The 20,663-nt window shown below is 24.6% G+C and overlaps 1 protein-coding gene across 8 annotated transcripts in view; it reads right to left on the bottom strand.

Moving 5' to 3' along the window:
- The window catches only part of LOC127277400 (agrin-like), a 260,690-nt gene that overhangs the window by 185,588 nt on the left and 54,439 nt on the right, over positions 1 to 20,663 (bottom strand). For 3 of the 8 annotated variants that reach the window (XM_051298506.1, XM_051298522.1, XM_051298517.1), the window contains exon 1: positions 12,034 to 12,125. The exons of the other annotated variants lie outside the window; for them this stretch is intronic. The gene's annotated coding sequence lies outside the window, so the exon portion shown is untranslated. Of the gene's footprint in view, positions 1 to 12,033; positions 12,126 to 20,663 lie in introns of those variants that run through there. 8 annotated transcript variants of the gene reach the window in all.

The following is a 20,663-nucleotide window of genomic DNA, read 5'->3' as shown; positions in this document are numbered from 1 at the left end:
GTCTTTCAATATTTCCGTAATTTTCTCAGTAGTACAAGTCAATTTTAATCGGACATAATAATAAAATAATATATAAAAATCAGTAGTTCAGTCAGACTTTCTAAACATTTTTAATTTTATCAGTAGTACAAGTCAATAATTAGTTTTTTCTTGTATCTATAAATTTTTGTGATTTTTTCAGTAGTACAAGTAGATGTTAAGTCAGACATGATAAATAAAACTTTTAAAAAACAATCAAAAAGCATAAATATTTTGTTAAATTATTCAATTTTTGTAATATTATCAGTAGTATAAATCGGATTTAGTCAGACATAATAACAAAATTAGAAAATCAGTAGTAGAAGTATACATTTAGTCAGGCATAATTCCTAATTTGGAAAATCAGTAGTAAAACTAAATATTTAGTAAGACATTCAACATTTTTTTGTAATATTATTAGTGGTATAAATCGGATTTAGTCAGACATAATAAGAAAATTAGAAAATCAGTAGTAGAAGTAAACATTTAGTCAGACATGATAAATAAAACTTTTAAAAAACAATAAAAAAAATAAATATTTCGTTAGATTTTTTAATTTTTGTAATATTATCAGTAGTATAAATCGGATTAGGCAAACATAATAACAAAATTAGAAAATCGGTAGTAAAAGTCAACGTTTAATCAGAAATAATTTTTTTTCTCAGTAGTACAAATAAATATTGTATCAGACATTCTAAAATTTTTATAGTTTACCAGTAGTAGAAGTAAACATTTAGTCAAACATAATCCATAATTTGGAAAATCAGTAGTAAAACTAAATATTAGTCAGACTTTCAACATTTTTTTTTGTAATACTATTAGTAGTATAAATCGTGTTTAGTCAGGCATATTAATTAAACTGAAAAATCAGTAGTGCAAGTAAATATTAAGTCAGACCCAAATTTAGAAAATCAGTAGTAAATCTAAGTAGTCAGTCAGACTTTCTTAATTATTTTTTTTTGCAATTTCATCAGTAGAACAAGTTGTTTTTAGTCAGACACAATGAATAAAACTTGAAAAATAAAAGTATTTTAATAAACACGATTCTACAAACTATAAAATGACTTTTATTTTAAGCCTTCAATAAAAAAAAAAATTCATTTTTTTTCGCATCCTTTTTCATGATAAATTGTCGAGACAAAAGTCGTGCCATATCATTGTCTCTCTGCTTCTCTCAGAGAAATACAAGTTTATTCAAGAGGGGACAAAGCTGTCAGATGGAAAATGCCAACTTTTAAAGAATCACTCTTTCTTTAAACATTGTCTCGTTGCTTTTAACTATTTCATATTGTTTCTATAATTTCATTTCTTTTTAAATAATTATAAAAAAAAATGTTACAACTAAAAATTCTTAGTATTTAATTATTTTGTCCCTAAATAATGATAATAAAAAAAAATAATAATTTTAGAATATCTTTAAAAAAAAACAAATTCAACATTGTGTTAACTCTTAATTTATTACTCGTTTATTGCATATTCGATAATAATCGCTTAACCAGATATTTCTGTTCATTGCCTGTAAAATATAAAAATAAATAAAAATAAATACCTACTACTGAATGCATAATTAATTCAAAAAGACTCGAGTTGTATAAAATCAGTAACGTTATTGGTTGAATTTCAATGAGTTCTCGATCCAAACGTTTTTTGATTGAAAGCGAATATTAAATCATGAATATTGAAATTATCTATAGAATTTGCGGCAAAGCGTAATATTTCAAGTTTATATGTATATAGTGATTGTTTATTTATATATCATATTTATGACATTTCATTTTCAAAAAAAAATTGTATTTTTCTAATTATCAAAAGTGCAAAACCTATAAAATCTAAAAAGTTAAAACTTTTATTCCTTTTCAACAATTGTTAATTTTACAGAGACATGCCCGAGTGTAATTTAACTCGCGGAATGAAGTTAATGAAATGTCCTCTTTTCTTTTCTCTCTTTTATTTTTCGTCAGTAAGTAAAAACCAATAATTAAATTTATTTACATTTTAACTTGCTATTTTTAATCTCAGTAAATTTTTCCATCCATAATCTTTTTTTTTAATGAATTTTAATTATATATTTAAATATTTATTAAAGGGGAAAATAAAAATTAAAGAAAGAAAAAAAAGTTCTTAAAGAATATATATGAATTTAGTTGTCAATTTTTGTACCAATGAATGTGAAAAATGAACTTTTTTTTTTTTTTTTTGTTCACGAAGGACAAGCAATTTTTGTTTGCACGTGCGTTGAATTAAATTTTCAGGTCATTTTCAACACGTACACGTTTACTGTTAGTTTTTTAAAAAACACGCTCGTTTCTAGTCTGAATGATATAGTCGATCAAAATAAATGGTGACCCTCTAGAGTTGTCCTAGTATTTGCTATAAACAATAAGTTTCAATTTTTTTTTTCGAATGTAATAATAAAGTATAATATTAAAAATTTTCAAGCAATAATTGTAATAAAATTGTGAGAAAATAACAACAAAAAAATTGAGTTGTAAAAATTTGATAAATTTTTGTTGCAGTAAATGCTCTTCTCTTTTTTTTTTGGTTTTTCTCTTTTTGTTTTCTGGGAATACTACACGTTCTCTTTATGTGACAATTTGTGAGAAATAAAATCAGAACGTAAAAATTGAGAACAAAAGTCACATTTTATTTTTATTTTTATTTCATTTTTTTCGATTTTGATAATAAATCAAAACATGAAAGAAAATACTGTGCTTCTAATTTATTTTTGATAAATTTCATTTTTGCTAATATTATAATTTTCATTTTTTTTTTTTTTTTTTTTTTTTTTATCATATCTCTTTTTTTTGTAGTTTTTTCTTTGTATTTTCTGACTCTATGGTCGACTCTAAACAAGTCTTCTATCCGTCGAGTTCCTCTCAGCTGCGAAATTGTATCCCAGTCGCAATTTCTCCGCGCGTATAACACGTGCCGCGAGTCGACGGATCTTGCAGTTTGAAAGGCATTTTATTCTCGAGCGACACTCCAAAAGGAAGAAAAACACCATTTTGTTTGGAATAAGAATAACAGGGAATTTAAAGTCTTATTTTCAAGCTGAGTATAGTGCCACTCAAATAGATATAAGAGTATTTCTCAAAAAAAAAAAAAAAAAACAAAAGGATGAAAAAAAATCAAAATTCTATACCTTAATTATCATGAAACAATTTCACATAAAATTTGTTTTTTTTTTTCATTTTTCGAAAATGAAAATTTCATTTTCTTTGTTACATTTACTGTTAGTCTGACCAAAAAGAACGTTACTACTGATTCATGTGCACTTTGTCAAATGAAGGTTCGTATATATTGGGGGAGTTTGCGTAAACAATTCATTTCGTCTCTGAGGGTAGTTTTTTTTTATTTTTTTTTTTTTTGCTATTTTTGTTTGTTTTCACATCGTTTTTTTTTTCACCGACGAAACCAATGATGTTGCAAGAGCAGCACTAATAGACGAGTGAAAAGCGTCAATTTCTAGAGCGAACTCGCGTTGGTGACTGTGGGTACACATTCAAGGGTTAAAAATGGATGGTACTGGGATTTTTACATGCATCCAAAACCATTGTTTTAGGTATCACATGGAAATATTTAAATCTCTCTTTGCTTTGACATGCTTTTACATAAAGCTTTGGGTTTGCATTTTTTAATGCATGAAAAAAGCAAATAAAATTAACAGAACGGCAACTACCCCCTCTCCCTCTGGAAAAAAAGTACGTGAACGAAAAACATTTTGTCAAGTGAGAAAAAAAAACAATTAACTGTTTAAAAAAAAAAAAATTTGAATTTTTTCCTAACACAAGAATCATAATAATTAATAATTAATTAATTTGATGATTAATATTTTAAAAATGTATAATTTTTTCATCTTTGCAAAAATATTAGACTTACAATTTTTTGTAAGTAGATCAAATCGATTAATAGTCAGACATTATGACTGAAGTAAAAAATCAGTAGTAAAAGTAAATATTTGATCAGACTTTAAATTTTAGTAATTTTATCGGTAGTACAATTTTTTTTTGTTCGTCTTTCAATATTTCTGTAATTTTATCAGTAGTACAAGTCGATTTTAATCAGACAGAATAAAAAAATATATAAAAATCAGTAGTTCGGTCAGAATTTCTAAACGTTTGTAATTTTATCAGTAGTACAAGTCAATTTTAGTCAGGCATTACAGCTGAATTGTAAAATCAGTAGTAAAGTCAATGTTTAATCAAAATATAATTTTTTTTCTCAGTAGGACAAATAAATAATGTATAAGACATTCTAAAATTTTTGTAGTTTTATCAGTAGTACAAGTCAATTTTAGTCAGGCATTACAGCTTAATTGTGAAACAAGTAGTAAAAGTAAATATTTAGTCAAACATTCAACCTTTTTGTAATATTATCAGTAGTATAAATCGGATTTAGTCAGACATAATTACAAAATTAGAAAATCAGTAGTAAAACTAAATATTTGGTCAGACATCAAATTTTAATAATTTTATCAGTAGTACAATTTTTTTGTTCGTCTTTCAATAGGTCCGTAATTTTCTCAGTAGTACAAGTCAATAATTAGTTTTTACTTGTATCTATACATTTTTTTAATTTTTTCAGTAGTACAAGTAGATGTTAAGTCAGACGAAATAAATAAAACCTTTAAAAAAACAATAAAAAAGTAAATATTTCGTTAGATTTCTATATTTTTATAATATTATCAGTAGTATAAATCGGATTTAGTTAGGCATTATGAATGGGAAAATCAGTAGTAAAAGTAAACATTTAGTCAGACTTTCAACATTTTTTGTAACAGTATCAGTAGTAGTCAGCTATAATGAATAAAATATTTAAAAAAAACAGTAGTAGAAGTAAAAATTTAGTCAGACATAATCCCTAATTTAGAAAATCAGTAGTAACTCTAAATATTCCGTCAGACTTTCAACATTTTTATAATATTATCAGTACCATAAATCGGGTTCAGTCAGACATAAGGAATAAAATATAAAAAAAACAGTAGTAGATGTAAACATTTACTCACACATAATCCCTAATTTAGAAAATCAGTAGTACAAGTAAATATTCAGTCGGACTTTTTTTGAATTTTAGTTATTAAACCAGTAACACAAATCGGTTTTAGTCATTAAATTAGTAGTACAAGAAAATTTACATTTCAGTTTTCTAGTTTTGAAATTTTACCAGTAGTAAAAGTCGGTTTAAGTCAGACAGAAACCCAAATTTCTAAAATCAGTAGTACAAGTAAATAGTAAGTCAGATTTTTTTAAAATTTTAGTTATTAAATCAGTAGTACAAGTCAATTTTCACTTCGATTTTATACACTTTGTAATTTTATCAGTAGTATAAATCGGGTTTAGTCAGACATAATAACGAAATTAGAAAATCAGTAATAAAAGTCAACGTTTAATCAGAAATAAATTTTTTTTTTTGTTTTTTCTCAGTAGTACAAGTAAATATTGTATCAGACGTCTTGAAATTGTTCTAGTTTTATTATTAAAAAATATTTTTCCACTTTCATTATAGGTTTAAAATAAGGGTTTAAATTAAAGGTCTAAAATGAAGATCTAAAATGAAGGTTCAAAATAAAGTTTCAAAGTAGAGATTTAAAATAAAGGTAATAAAATAAAATTTTCAAATTGAATGAAGAAATGCGGGTAAAATATATCTATAGATGAACATATACGAGTATAATCTGAGAATCTCTCATCGCGGTTGTAATTTTACATTCCCTTTGGCAAGATGACGAGCAACGTCTTTGGTCTTGTAGTGCTCGACTATTTTACGACAGTTCTCTCTATGGAATTCAGGTCGGATAAGAAATTCCTGACTCGTGTAGAACGTTAAATCTCACCGTGACTACAACTTGAGATCGGTGTACTCAACGGCGTTGACGTTAACGAACACATGTAACTATATTACAATGTATATGTATATATATATATATAAAATATATATATATATGAACGTTTATCAGCTCGTTGTGAACAATTACATTCATCTCCAACTCTCTCTCTCTCTCTCCTCCTCTCTCATTTCAAATCCCTCTCTTTCTTTTCCTCAATTTCTGCTTCATAATCAAAATAATATTCACAGCTCTCGAAATATATCGAATTTTTCTGACTTTTTTTTGAAAATACAATTTTTTCGATTTTTTTTTTATTTTATTTAACAAAGTTTTAACTAAAATTCTTCTCTAAATTAATTATTTTCAAAATGAAATTCTTCAAAAATTTCATTATCTTAAACTATTTTTTAATTCAAAAATTTTATTAAATTCAAATAATTGTTTAAAATTAAAAAAAAAATAAATAAAATAAACAATAATATTAAATTCTTGTCGTCAGAAAACAAAAAAAACTAATTTTTGCTGATTTTCAAACAAAAGTTTATCAACTCGTAATTACTATTGCAACTAAATTGTATAGTAAACATTGTATAGATGATATTGACATGAAATTTGCCCGAAGCAAATTAATTTCAAATTGATGTATAAATTTGTTACAATAAATGTCGCATTGCAATGCCATTATTGATCACTTTATATACATAAATGAAATGTACTTGACATAGTTATTATATATTTGTTCATTCAAATACACATAAAATATACCATTAAATCTAAATTTAAAAAAAAAATTAACCAATAAACACAAAAAAAAGGAATTAAAAATAATTTTTGCTAAATAATGAAAAAATATAATTCCAGTATACCACAAAAGGAATTTTCCACATTATTCGCAAAAAGGAATAATACAAATTTTCGAAATTCCATTTCATATTATTATTACTATTATTAACATGTTCATAATAGTTTTTCTTTTATGCGATACGAATATATATATATATATATATATATATATATATAAATATTTTCATAACTATGTAAAGGGAAAAATTTTTGAACGTCCGATGTCAGAGTTAGAATTAAAAATAAGAAAAACAAAACTAAAGATAAAAGGTTTATGGTATCTACACGCCAAACTATTCGTGAATGTTACACCGCAATAAAAACTTTTTGAAACTGTGGTCCAACTTTATGATACGTAGCATCTCGTTGGGGAGTTTTTTATTTGAGTAGAGAAATTAAATAAAAAAAAAAAAAAAAAAAAAAAAAAACTTACTTCTTCATACTTTAACATTATACTCCGGGAGTTTAAAACATATATATTGTAATGATTTATTTTTTAATTTCCATGTCGGAAGCACAATAAAGCCATGCTTATCAAGTTCATTATTAACAAAAAAAAACTTTTTATACTTTATTAAATATATTCATAAATTAAATTTTAGATGTTGTAAAATAAAAAAAAAGAAACATTATTTCTTTTTAGTACAAAAAAAATTATACTATATAATTTATATTTTATAATTATATAAATTATAATAATTTATATATTATTATAAAATTAATTTCTCCCTTGGGATATATATATATATATTATATAATTTTCAAATGAAAAAGTTTTTAAATCAAATTTTACGAGATTCTAAATGGTAAATTACAAAAGACACGATCGTCTAAATAACGATCTCCCCGAGAAATGGAAAATTTAATTTTCACGAAATGCGGATAATCCTGCAAATTATCCTTCTAACGTTATCAGTTTTCGATAACGCCGAGAAATTCAGTGCTCGTTACTAAACGCGTGTCTAGACCAAATGGAGTCCAGTAGACTGCAAAACGTACAAATTTTCCAGTGAAAAAAAAAATAAAAAAAAAATAAAAAATAAAGTAATAAAGAGAAAGTAGAGAAATGAAGAAATAAAAAGGAAATGAAGTGAGCTCGAAATCTCGCTGACCAGTAGATGTAATGCGACACATGTGGGGAAGTGACCTTTTTTTTGCATGTTTTTCGCCTATTTTCCAAAACGTCAAAGATATATCTCATTGCCAGAGAGAGAGAGAGAAAGAGAGATGAGGAAAATTGATAGAGAGAAATAGAGAAAATTGGAAACGAAATGGATATTCGCCGTTGATTTATTCTAAATTCAAACGTGTATGTACTACATATTATTTAGGTACACAAATATACAAACTGGTAATAGTGTAAGTAAAACAATAAGTTCTGTACATTTGAATATAAATTCTTTAAAAAATAAACTAAAAACTATTATTTTTTAATTTGGAATTTTTTTTTCTTTTCTCCAATCACAGAAAAGTTTTATTTGAAACAAAAAAAAAAAAACCGAATTTAAACCAAATTTTTGTATTAACAAATTTTTTAATTATTTCAAACAAAATTTGTTTGATACAAATAAATATTTATTTGATCTAACTAAACGTTTCGTTTATTTCAGTAAATTTCTCTAACCAAGACAGAATTTTTTTTGGAGACAAAAGACTAATTCAAAATTAATTGAAATTTTTACTAATTTAGTAGTGACATAGTTTTTTTACTTTTAAATTATTAAAATAAAACTATTAGTAAAATAAAAAGGAATTTTACTATGAAATTAGTAAAATTTGACTAGTTGAAAGACAAAAAGTAAGTAACTAATTCAAAATAGTTAAAAATTTTGCTAATTCAGTAGATACTGATTGTTTGCTTTTAAATTAGTAAAATTTTAATACTTAATAGTAACAAAAATTTTACTATCAAATCAGATAAAATTTTTTTACTAATTTGACTCACTTTTTACTTTTAAATTAAACTAATTATTAGTAAAATAAAAAGGAATTTTACTTTTAAATTAGTAAAATTTAACTAATAGTAAAAAAAACTTTTTCACTATCAAATTAGTAAAATTTAACTAATTCATAAAAAAGTAAGTCACTAATTCTCATTAAATTTTTACTAATTCAGATTTCAAAAGTTGATAACAATAATTGTTATAAATAATTATTATAATTATTTATTTGATCTAACTAAACGTTTCGTTTATTTTAGTAAATTTTTCTAATCAAGACAGAATTTTATAATAATAAATATTTATTTGATCTAACTAAACGTTTCGTTTATTTCAGTAAATTTCTCTAACCAAGACAGAATTTTTTTTGGAGACAAAAGACTAATTCAAAATTAATTGAAATTTTTACTAATTTAGTAGTGACATAGTTTTTTTACTTTTAAATTATTAAAATAAAACTATTAGTAAAAGAAAAAGGAATTTTACTATGAAATTAGCAAAATTTGACTAATTCAAAGACAAAAAGTGAGTAACTAATTTAAAATAGTTAAAATTTTTACTAATTCAGTAGATACTGATTGTTTGCTTTTAAATTAGTAAAATTTTAATACTTAATAGTAACAAAAATTTTACTATCGAACCAGTTAAAATTTTTTACTTATTTGACTCACTTTTTACTTTTAAATTAAACTAATTATTAGTAAAATAAAAAAAATTTTACTTTTAAATTAGTAAAATTTAACTAATAGTAAAAAAAAAATTTTTTCAGTATCAAATTAGTAAAATTTAACTAATTCATAATAATAATAATTTTTACTAATTCAGATTTTAAAAGTTGATAACAATAATTGTTATAAATAATTATTATAATTATTTATTTGATCTAACTAAACGTTTCGTTCATTTTAGTAAATTTTTAGTACAATAATTATAATTATATTACACTAATTCAGATTTCAAAAGTCGATAACAATAAGTGTTATTAACTTTTAAAATCTAAATTAGTAAATATTTAATGAGAATTAGTGACTTACTTTTTGGTTATGAATTAGTTAAATTTTACTAATTTGATACTGAAAATTTTTTTTTTTACTATTTGTTAAATTTTACTAATTTAAAAGTAAAAAAAAAAATTTTTTTTAAGTATATTATATCTTAAATAAAATAATGTATATAATTTCTAAATAGAATTTAATTTGTCCCTATCGTCTCCATTCAAAACAAAAAAAATTTACAAATAACAATCAATTGTTTTAATTGTTATTTTAACGAGATGCTCGACTTTGACGAGGGAATTTTTTGTCGATCGATAATAACTCGACGTTCTATTTTTCAAGAGAGAAAAATATTTCTTTCACATATATAAAGTTACATTATAATTAGTTTTTTATAATATTTGACTTAAGCTTTCATTATCTCTACATTGAGAAAAAAGGTTTGAGCTGACAACCAAATATTTCACTTAATATATATGTGCAACTAAAATTTTTTGGTTGACACAACTAAACTTTAGTTGACATCAACCAAAGTTTGGTTGAGACAACCAAATTCTTTTTCATTTTCTTATTTAGTCGTCTGAAGCAAACTTTGGTTGTTGTCAAATAAAGTTTAGTTGTGTCAATCAAAAAGTTTTAGTTGCACATATATTGAATGAAATATTTGGTTGTCAGCTCAAACCTTTTTTCTCAGTGTGTATATATATATATATATATATATATATATATATATATATATATATATATATATATATATATATATATATATATATAAATGAAGAGAGAAAGGAATGAAATAAATTAATTGTAAATGAGAATAATTAGGTAATTATCAATTTCCTGTGAAATGTCATACGCCTGTTTCCTACAAGCGAATTTCTACTATAGACAAAGAGACACAGGAACATTATTCCTGTGTTGGGGGACTAAACTTTCTCGACCATTCAACGGGCGTTATGCTGGCTCGAGTCTCCGGCGACGCAATTAATTATCCATCGAGCAACGAAGCTGCGGTCTGACGAAACGTTGATATTACTACTCAACCTGCCCAATGCATCATTCAATTTTAAATTTCACTTTAGAAAATTAAAAAATCATAAAACAAAAAAAAATTATTTCAATTTTTTTTAAAAAATATTATTTTTCCATTATTAACACAAAAATTAGAAAATAAATCAAAATAAATTAAATTAAAAATAAATGAAAGAAAAAAATTAATTAAATTAAAAATAAACGAAATTAATTAAATAATAAACGAAAAATAGGAAATTAAAAAAAAAATAAAGGAAATAAAATAAATGATAATAATTAAATACTAAATTTTCAGATCCTTATTTGCTGGATATAAAAAAAAAGTACTACTTTTTCTTAACTATATAGTTTAATGTGAATTGAAAGTAGAATGATTAAGTTTTACGTGTGATCCGTGGAAAATAGTTCGCGAGAAGCTTCATTAGACTTCACTTTAAAGTTACTCGTCTAATCTGGCTTTATCTTCCGCGTCATCGTTACAACAGCGTGGCATGCCAATGGATTCTCTCTTTTCCGATATCGAACAAAACTTGGACGATAATGGCCAAATAAGCTTCCGACAAACTGTTGTGATTAAGTTCAACGACGAATCACTGCTACTATTTAACCTTTTACTTGCCTAATTGCAAGAAAAAAAAAAAAGTTAAAAAAAACCTCAAAATTTTCCTTCACCAAAATTCTAATTATTAAAAAAAAAAAATTTATAAACAAAAGAATCGGGAAAAATTGTTAAACACTAAAAAAAAACAAATATTAAATACACGATAATAAATATACCCTATAAAATTGTCGTGTCGCGATTTCATGACATCGTTTTGTAAATTATTTAAAAGGGCCCATGCGATCGCGTGTGATACAACTTAGTGTACAGATTTCCAGTCTCTCGAGTGGGTACTGACATTCACTGAGTACCACAGGAGTTAGCAAACCTTATCTTGATTAAAATATATAACATTTTATTTCTTTTAAATTCCAATTAATAATCACAATTTTAATTTTTAAAAAAAAATTAATTCTACCAATACTTTTTTTATTGCAATTTAAAACAATTTCACATATTTTTTAATTTTATATTGTTAAACGTGTATATAAAAAAAAAATATGTAATCGATTGGTATTTTAATAAAGTTCCAATTTTCATATCCAGAAAATTCTTCATATATTCAATTTTATATTAAATTCATAATTTCTCATGTCTTTATTACTGATATTGGAAAATAGATTACCGAATAAAAAAAAAAAAATTATTTCAATAAAATAATTGTTTCATTTCTTTTATCTACCAAAATTTTAAATTTTATAAAAAAAAAAATTTTATTTTTTATTTCAAAATAAAAATAAATATAAATTTATTTCGCAAATGGAAAATTTAACTTACCATAAAAATCATTTTTCTGTTTAAGTAGTATATATCAAAATACCACAAATATCGTTGCACAAAAAAAAAAAAAAAGTTCGTAAACAATGATTATTTTTTTATATTCGACACTATAAAAACATGTATATACTTTTTTTTTATATGGAAAATAAAAAAATATCACGTGATTTGGATAATATTAGGATATGTTTAACAACATGAAAAGCAATTTTTACGATGGTAATAATAAAAACAAAGTCACGTACGCGATATGTATATATGAATTGAAAATTTTTTGTCATCAATTCTCTCCTTTTTCTTTCAGTTATACATATATGTCATAAAAATCAAATTCCTATCGATAAAAAATAAAATTAAACATATTTTAATGTACACTAGGATAAAACTTATTCGTTGTAATTCGCTTCATCTTCTTCACTGAGAAATTATATATTTCCAATATTCCAAAATTTATATCCAATTTGAAGAAAAATTATATTCACTAACTTTTTTTTTTATTTTCCTTTAACTCACGGTAAAATTGTTTACACGAAATACCGGTGGTAAAAAAAAACTCGCTAGGCCAGCTCGAAAACCGAAATCACCGCACTCAGAATTTTTTTTTTTTTTTATATAAATTTTATAAGACGAGGGAGGAGGGGATGATTTTTTTTTTCGTGAATTTATCCTCTCCCAAAATACGAGCATTCGGCACGCGAATTCGCCGGCCGACTGAATCTCATCTTCAGTTAGCGAATCAGCCGTTCCGTCTGACGACCCCTTCCCCACCATACACCAATGTCCCACTCGGGCTGATAACCCACCCTGTGTTCTGCGCGAAATACTTTGCGCATGTGGTAATATATACTTGCTATGTATATACCTATATATATTTGGTTTTAAACGTCGCAAGTATCCCCATATATATATATATATATACTGCTCGGAAAAAAAAAATTCCCAAAAAAACAAGCCTGACAAAAAATTTACTTCCTCTATTCACGAAAACAAAAGCGCTTAAGGGCATTTGACTGTTTTGTCAAATGATTCCTTATGTAAATATTCTGAAACCAATTTTTTTGTTTTTTTTTTGAACGACAATTTTTCATATACAAATTTTACAAAAAAATGTGAGAAAATGATATTTTTTCGAGTGTTTTATTACAATGAAAAAATCTCGTATTTGATAAAAATAATCACACTTGTGTATATATAGTTTAAAAAAAACAAATTGAAACTTAGTTTACTGTATTCAAAATGATTTTTACTAAACTTTTTTTTTAATTTTTAGTTAGTAGTACTAGAATTAACTAATTAATAAAAAAATTGTACTATCGAATTGGTACAATTTAACTAGATTAATAACAATAAAATTTTTTTTTTTACTATTAAATTAGGAAAATTTAATTAATACGAAAACAAAAAGAAAGTCCCAAATAAATATTTAGTCAGACTTTTTTCATTTTATTTATTAAATCAGTAGTACAAGTCAATTTTAATTTTGCTTTTTTATATTTTGTAATTTTATCAGTAGTATAAGTTGATTTTAGTCAGACATAATCCAATGATTTAGAAAATCAGTAGTACAAATAGATATTTAGTCAGACTTTTCTAATTTTAGTTATTAAACCAGTAGTACAAGTCAATTTTAAGTTCGCTTTTCTATATTTTGTAATTTTATCAGTAGTATAAGTTGATTGTAGTCAGACCTAATGCAATAATTTAGAAAATTAGTAGTAAAAATAAATATTTAGTCAGACATTTTTAAAATTTTAGTTATTTAACCAGTAGTAGTAAAAATCGGTTTAAGTCAGGCATAATAACTAATTCATAAAATCAGTAGTACAAATAAATATTCAGTCGGACTTTTTTTAATTTTCGTTATTAAACCAGTAATACAAATCGGTTTTAGTCAGACATAATCCCTAATTTAGTAAATTAGTAGAACAACTAAATAATCAGTCAGATTTGTTTGATTTTAGTTATTAAATTAGTAGTACAAGTCAATTTACATTTCAATTTTCTAGTTTTGAAATTTTATCAGTAGTAAAACTCGGTTTCAGTCAGACAGAAACATAAATTTATAAAATTAGTAGTACAAGTAAATATTAAGTGATATTTTTTTTTAAATTTTAGTTATTAAATCAGTAGTATAAGTCAATTTTAAGTTCGCTTTTCTATATTTTGTAATTTTATCAGTAGTATAAGTTGATTGTAGACAGACCTAATCCAATAATTTAGAAAATTAGTAGTAAAAATAAATATTTAGTCAGACATTTTTAAAATTTTAGTTATTTAACCAGTAGTAGTAAAAATCGGTTTAAGTCAGGCATAATAACCAATTCATAAAATCAGTAGTACAAATAAATATTCAGTCGGACTTTTTTTAATTTTAGTTATTCAACCAGTAGTAGTAAAAATCGGTTTAAGTTAGACCTAATCCCTATTTCAGTAAATTAGTATAACAACTATTTAGTTGTTCTACTTTTCTAGTTTTGAAATTATATTCGTAGTAAAACTCGGTTTAAGTCAGACAGAAACCCAAATTTATGAAATCAGTAGTACAAGTAAATATTAAGTCAGATTTTTAAAAATTTTAATTATGAAGTCAGTACTACAAGTCAATTTTCAGTTCGATTTTATACATTTTGTAATTTCATCAGTAGTATAAGTTGATTTTAGTCAGACATAATCCCTAGTTCAGATAATCAGTAGTACATGTCATTTACATTCGATTATCTATTTTTTAACTTTATCAGTAGTACAAGTCGTTGTCAACTACAATATTTTATTTTCACTCCTAAAGTAAAAATTTGCAAAATGAAATAAATTTTTTTTTCACTCATTGTGATATAGTTTAAAAAAATTTTATAGTTAAAAATAATAAAAATAATTTTAAGTAAATAATGGATAACAAATAATTCTGTTCATTTAGTTTATTCCATTTACTAAGTTATTAATTTCATGAATATTTCAGATGCTCGTCTGGATATTAAGAGGTCTAGAGAGCGATAAGAGCGTTGAAAGCTGTTGGCTTAGATATATACATGTATGTATGTATGTATATATATATATATATATATATAGATATAGAGAAGAGAACGCTAGGACTAAAGAGAAATCGTCCTCGAAGGCTGACGCTAAAGGAAAGGAAATAGAGCTGATGGTGGTTTTGCTCGTTGAACGTTTCCGATTCTCTTAGGGTTAATAGTTGAACGTGACTCGAGACTAACCATATCGCTTTTATAGATTCCTTCCTATTCCCAAAATTCTTATCATGTACCTGAGAATATTGTTATCTTCAAACCGTCACCCTATCATGTTTCCTTAAAAGCAAAGTTCTACCTTAACAATCCTTCTCACTTCCTTTTCGATTTTAGAACCCAACTTTTTTTTAATGCAATATTAATGATAATATGCTAATCAAAACGCAATAAAAATTTTAATCAACAAATAAAATATTAGATATTTTTTTTTTTATAGAAAAATTCTTTTATTTTATATAAAAAAAAATTTCGCCAGACGTAATCCCTAATTTAGAAAATCAGTAGTACAAGTCGATTTTAGTCAGACATTGTAATTAAATTCAAAAAAAAAAAATCAGTAGTAAAACTAAACGTTTAGTCAGAATTAAAAATATTTTTCTTTTTCTTCTAAACAGTACAAGTAGTAAAAGTCGGTTTTAGTCAGACACAATAAATAAATAAAAAAGAAATAGTAGTAAAAGTAAATATCCAGTCAGACTTTCAAAAAATTTACATTTATTTCTCAGTAGTACAAGTTGTTTTTAGTCGGACATTTATATTTTTCTCAAAAATATGAAAGTTCGCAAAATGCATTCAATTCTCCATCTGCTTCATTGAACATAAACAATGAAAATAACCGCGAGTCAGCGTATATGAAAAATGCTTATTCCTTTTTATAAAACCAAAACTAAAACCACTTGCTTCATGCTTCTTGCAGTCATTTCAATTCTTTGTTAGCATTTTTTTTCTTTTTTTGAACGTACCTTGGATTCTATACATATATATTTTTAAACTGACGTTTTATGCTTTGAAAGAGAGTACGGTGACACTGCAATTTCGTTAGCGGGATGCATATATATATATATATATATATAGAATGATAATATACGTATTTCAGCGATGCATTTAAAAAAAATTTGCACTTTCATGTTGAAGAGAATCTCGTGATTCTTATATAGTGATGCAAAAAGGAACAAAAAGGGTGAAAAGTCACTAAGAGAAGTGAATTTTACATAAAATTCTTTACATAAATTACATAAGAAAATATTACACTCATTTAAAGAAATGTGACTCGATTAATGACAATATTATTTATGCTGAAAATTCCTACACTCTCTAAATTTGAAGTAGTATTAAAAATAAGTAAAATTCAACTAATTCTTATCAAACTAATTAAAATAATTTAACTAATAAAGCAAAAAAGAATATTTTTTTTTAAAAAAAGGAATATTTTTCAAACATTAAAATTTGATAATCCATTTTATATGGTTATATATCCATTTCTAGAGTTGATACAGACATTTGATTGTTGGCGCAACCATTACCTATCCCCCCCATCTGGTTTTCATTGTATTGATGTGTCAACTATAGAAACAGAAGAGCCGATTGACAAAATGGATTTATATGTAGTTACCATATAAAATGGATAAAACGACGTATTTAATGGTTGTTTAAACTCTTTTTTTTTATTTTTCCCTGACACATACTACACTGTAAAAAAATTAGAGAGTTAACATTACTGAGAGTTGGGAGTTAAATTTTTCGAGTTAAAAATCAACTCAAAAAAGGAGTTAATAATGAAGTTAACTCCTTAAAACCAACTCCCTAGGCATAAAATTAACTCGAAAAGCCCTTCGCTTCAACTCCAAAAGGGTGGGACTTTTATAGCATCCCCTATGGAGTTGAAATTCAACTTCTTTTTTTTACAGTGTAAATAACAATCAAAGAAAAATTAAATAATCTTTATTATTATTATTTTTTTGTTTTATAAATGTGAATTGTAAGATATTAAAACTTGTCTTATTTGAAGATAAACAAACAATAAAAAAAAAAATTTTCGATTTCTAACATGTCTTGTCTTTAAAACAGTCTGATATTGCGATTCCATGGAATTTCAAGATGGTTGAGTCTGGGTCGACATATAGGGTCGGTCAAAAGGAATTCGATTTCATACCTTGCCATCTTCGATCGAAACTACAATCTCACCATTCCTCTATGTCAACTTTATGACCTACTAAAGTTTATAAAAAAAAAGGAAAATTCAAATCAGAATGTATATATTAATATTTAGGAAGAATTTTATTTTCTTCTCTTTGTACTGTACACAAGTGAATGTTAGAGTCAAAAATAATAACTAAATTTGAAAAATTAGTAATAAATGTAAATATTTAGTGATTTTTTCTATTTTAGTTATTTATAATCACCAGTACAAGTTAATTTTCAATTGGATTTTCAATGTGTATATTTTTTTTCAGTAGTAAAAGTCGGGTTTAGTCAGTCATAATCAGTAATTTAAAAAATCAGTAGTAAAACTAAATTTTCAGTCAGACTAATCAATTTTAATTATTCAATTATAGTAGTACAAGTTAATTTTTTATTTTCATTATCTAGTTTTGTAATTTACCAGTAGTATTAGTCGAGTTTAGTCAGACATAATGCCGAATTTAAAAAATCAGTTGTAAAAATAAACGTATAGTCAGTTTTCATTTTTGGAATTTTTTAGTAGTAAAACTTGATTTTAGTCAGACGTAATTCATAATTCAGAAAATCAGTAGTACAAGTAAATAATTAGTCAGACTTTTTAAATTTTTGTTATTAATCAGTAGTACAAGTCAATTTTCAGTTCCATTTCCTAGTTTCGAAATTTTATCAATAGTTTAAATCGGTTTTTGTCAGACGTAATCCTTAATTTAGAAAATCAGTAGTAAAAATAATTATTTAGTCAGACTTTTTTAATTTTAGTTATTAATTCAGTAGTATCAAGGAAATTTTTAGTTTAATTTTACAATAATAAAATGTGAAAAATATCTACACACACGTATCTATAAAATGTGCCTCGCAAAATGATTTTTGATTTTGTTAGATAAAAAAAAAAAAAAAAAAAAAAAAAGAAAACTCTCAAAGTCCTGTTGAATTTTAAAGGTACATATACTCGAGGTTATCACGAATCGCGCGGTAATTGAATGGATAATTGAATCGATCCTTATCAGAACCGCGGATCCTTATGGGATATGGTCACGGCAACGTGAGCTCGTTAAGGCGCATCCCTGCTCAACCATTTGCTATGTACTGAGTTTGTTCAAGTGAACCCTCTCACTCCCAACTTCGATCAATGTGCCCCATACTCTAAATAATAATAATAATAATAATAATAATGAAAAAAAATAAAACTTTCAATTATTAGAGATAATCGAAAATTATCAACTCTCAACTAATTTTACTTCCGCAGTTAAATTGAAATTTTCTATAATAAAAGAAGGAAAAAAAATTTGTAATTTTTTAGAGTTTATTAGAGTTATGTTATTTTTAAACTAAAAACAGAATAAGAAATCTGGAAACCATTCTTTTTTTCCTACTATAATTATATATATATATATATATATATATATATATATATATATATATATATATATATATATATATATATATATTTCTCTTTGTGATTCAGAGATTGTTGAAAATAAAGTAAATATTGTAAAATCCTTTGTGATGGTGTTTAGCAAGACAAAATACGCTGCCTGTGATGTGGTTCCAAGGTTTATTACGTATCGTAACTACGTGTAGGTTTGGCGCCTTAACCTAAACGAACAGAGAGAGAGAGAGAGAATGCGTATGTTCCGTAGGCATGTTCTGGTTTGCAACGCGTTTTGCAATTAACCTTTGTCGCAAAAGCTTACACTCCACCTTTCTACCGTCTCTCATATTAAATTTTCCCTTTCTTTTTAATATCCAAAAACATATATATATATATACTTATACCAATTAAATTTATTCTAAAAAGAGAAAAACTAATTCTCTATTACATGATTTTCGAATTTAATTTTCTATTTTTGTTTAAAAATAATATTTTTTGCCATTGCTTTTTAAACTTTTTTCGATTTTCTGTTCCTTAAGTTTGTAAATTTTCCATTTACAACTATTGATTTTCTTTAATATTTATATTTTGTAATATATATATATAGAGAGAGAGAGAACATTTCACCTGTCACTTTCAGGTAAAACATACGGGAAATTATAACAATTAGTGCGCGAATAATATTCTCAATATTGGTAAAATTAAAAATGTAAATTTTGTTTTTAAGAGATAAAAAAAAGGGGAAAAAAGTATTTTAAATTTCTTTTTACAAAAAGGATATAAACTAAAATTAGCAAATATATCTATATAATATATCACTGTAGGATTTAGTATATCACGAAATGTTAAATAAACATTATCACTGCATGCGAATCACCAAGAGTACAAGCATATATATATATATATATATATATATATATATATATATATATATATATAATCCGGAAACGGATGCTTTTAGAGAAAACAAACATGTAAAGACAAATAAATTTTAAGTACTTGTGTCGTCAGATATATTTTGCATTTTCAATGACAACAAAGTTTTGCATATGTATGTGTATTTTGCGGTTAGTTCCAAACAGACCGCACACATACGTCTTATTACAAAAAGGACAGCCAGAGGGTGCAATAAATATTATAAATTTCAGTTTTTAAAGTAAAGAAAAGATTTATAATCTTAAAAACACTTTTTTTTTGATAATTCATAACAAAATTCCAGCTAATATTTAAACTATTTTCTAATTTCTATATCTAATTGTATACAAGGTTAGTTAATAATAATCTATACACTGCAAAAATAAGCATCTTATTTTAAGATGTTTTGGTAGCGATTTCAAGTCATCAAGATATCTTAAATATCTTAATGTCTTAAAAACGCTACCAAAATATCTTACAATCAGATATTTCTTTTTGCAGTGTATTTTGTAATTTTCAGTAGTATAACTTGATTTAAGTTAGACATAATTCCTAATTCAGAAAATCACTAGTCAAAGTAATATTCAGTCAGACATTTTAGAAAATTTTATGTTATTTAAATCCTTGATTTAGAAAATCAGTAGTAAAAGTTAACGTATAGTCAGAATTTATTAATTTTTTAAGTAGTGAAAATCAATTAAAGTCAGACATATAATGACTAAATTATAAAATTAGTAGTGAAAGTAAACGAATAGTAAGAATTTAAAAAAAAATTCAGTAGTACAAATCGGTTTAAGTCAGACATGATAACGAAATCAAAAAATCAGTAGCAAAAGTAAATATTAAGCCAGACATTTTTAATTTAAGTTTTTAAAATCAGTAGTACATGTTAATTTTCAATTCGATATTCTAATTTCCAAATTTTATCAGTAGTTTACGTTGGTTTTTGTCACGACATAATCCTTAATTTAGAAAATCAGTAGTAGAAATAAATATTTAGTCAAGACTTTTTTAATTTTAGTTATTCAATAAGTAGTACAAGTCAATTTTAAGTTCGATTTTATATATTTTGTAGTTTCATCAGTAGTATAAGTTGATTTTAGTCAGATATAATTCCTAATTTAGAAAATCAGTAG

The sequence above is a fragment of the Leptopilina boulardi genome, unplaced genomic scaffold (genome assembly GCF_019393585.1).
Source record: "Leptopilina boulardi isolate dan_hultmark-lab unplaced genomic scaffold, ZJU_Lbou_2.1 LbouV2_110, whole genome shotgun sequence".
Taxonomy (NCBI): Eukaryota; Metazoa; Arthropoda; class Insecta; order Hymenoptera; family Figitidae; genus Leptopilina; species Leptopilina boulardi.
This window is presented reverse-complemented; position numbering and strand designations above follow the sequence as displayed.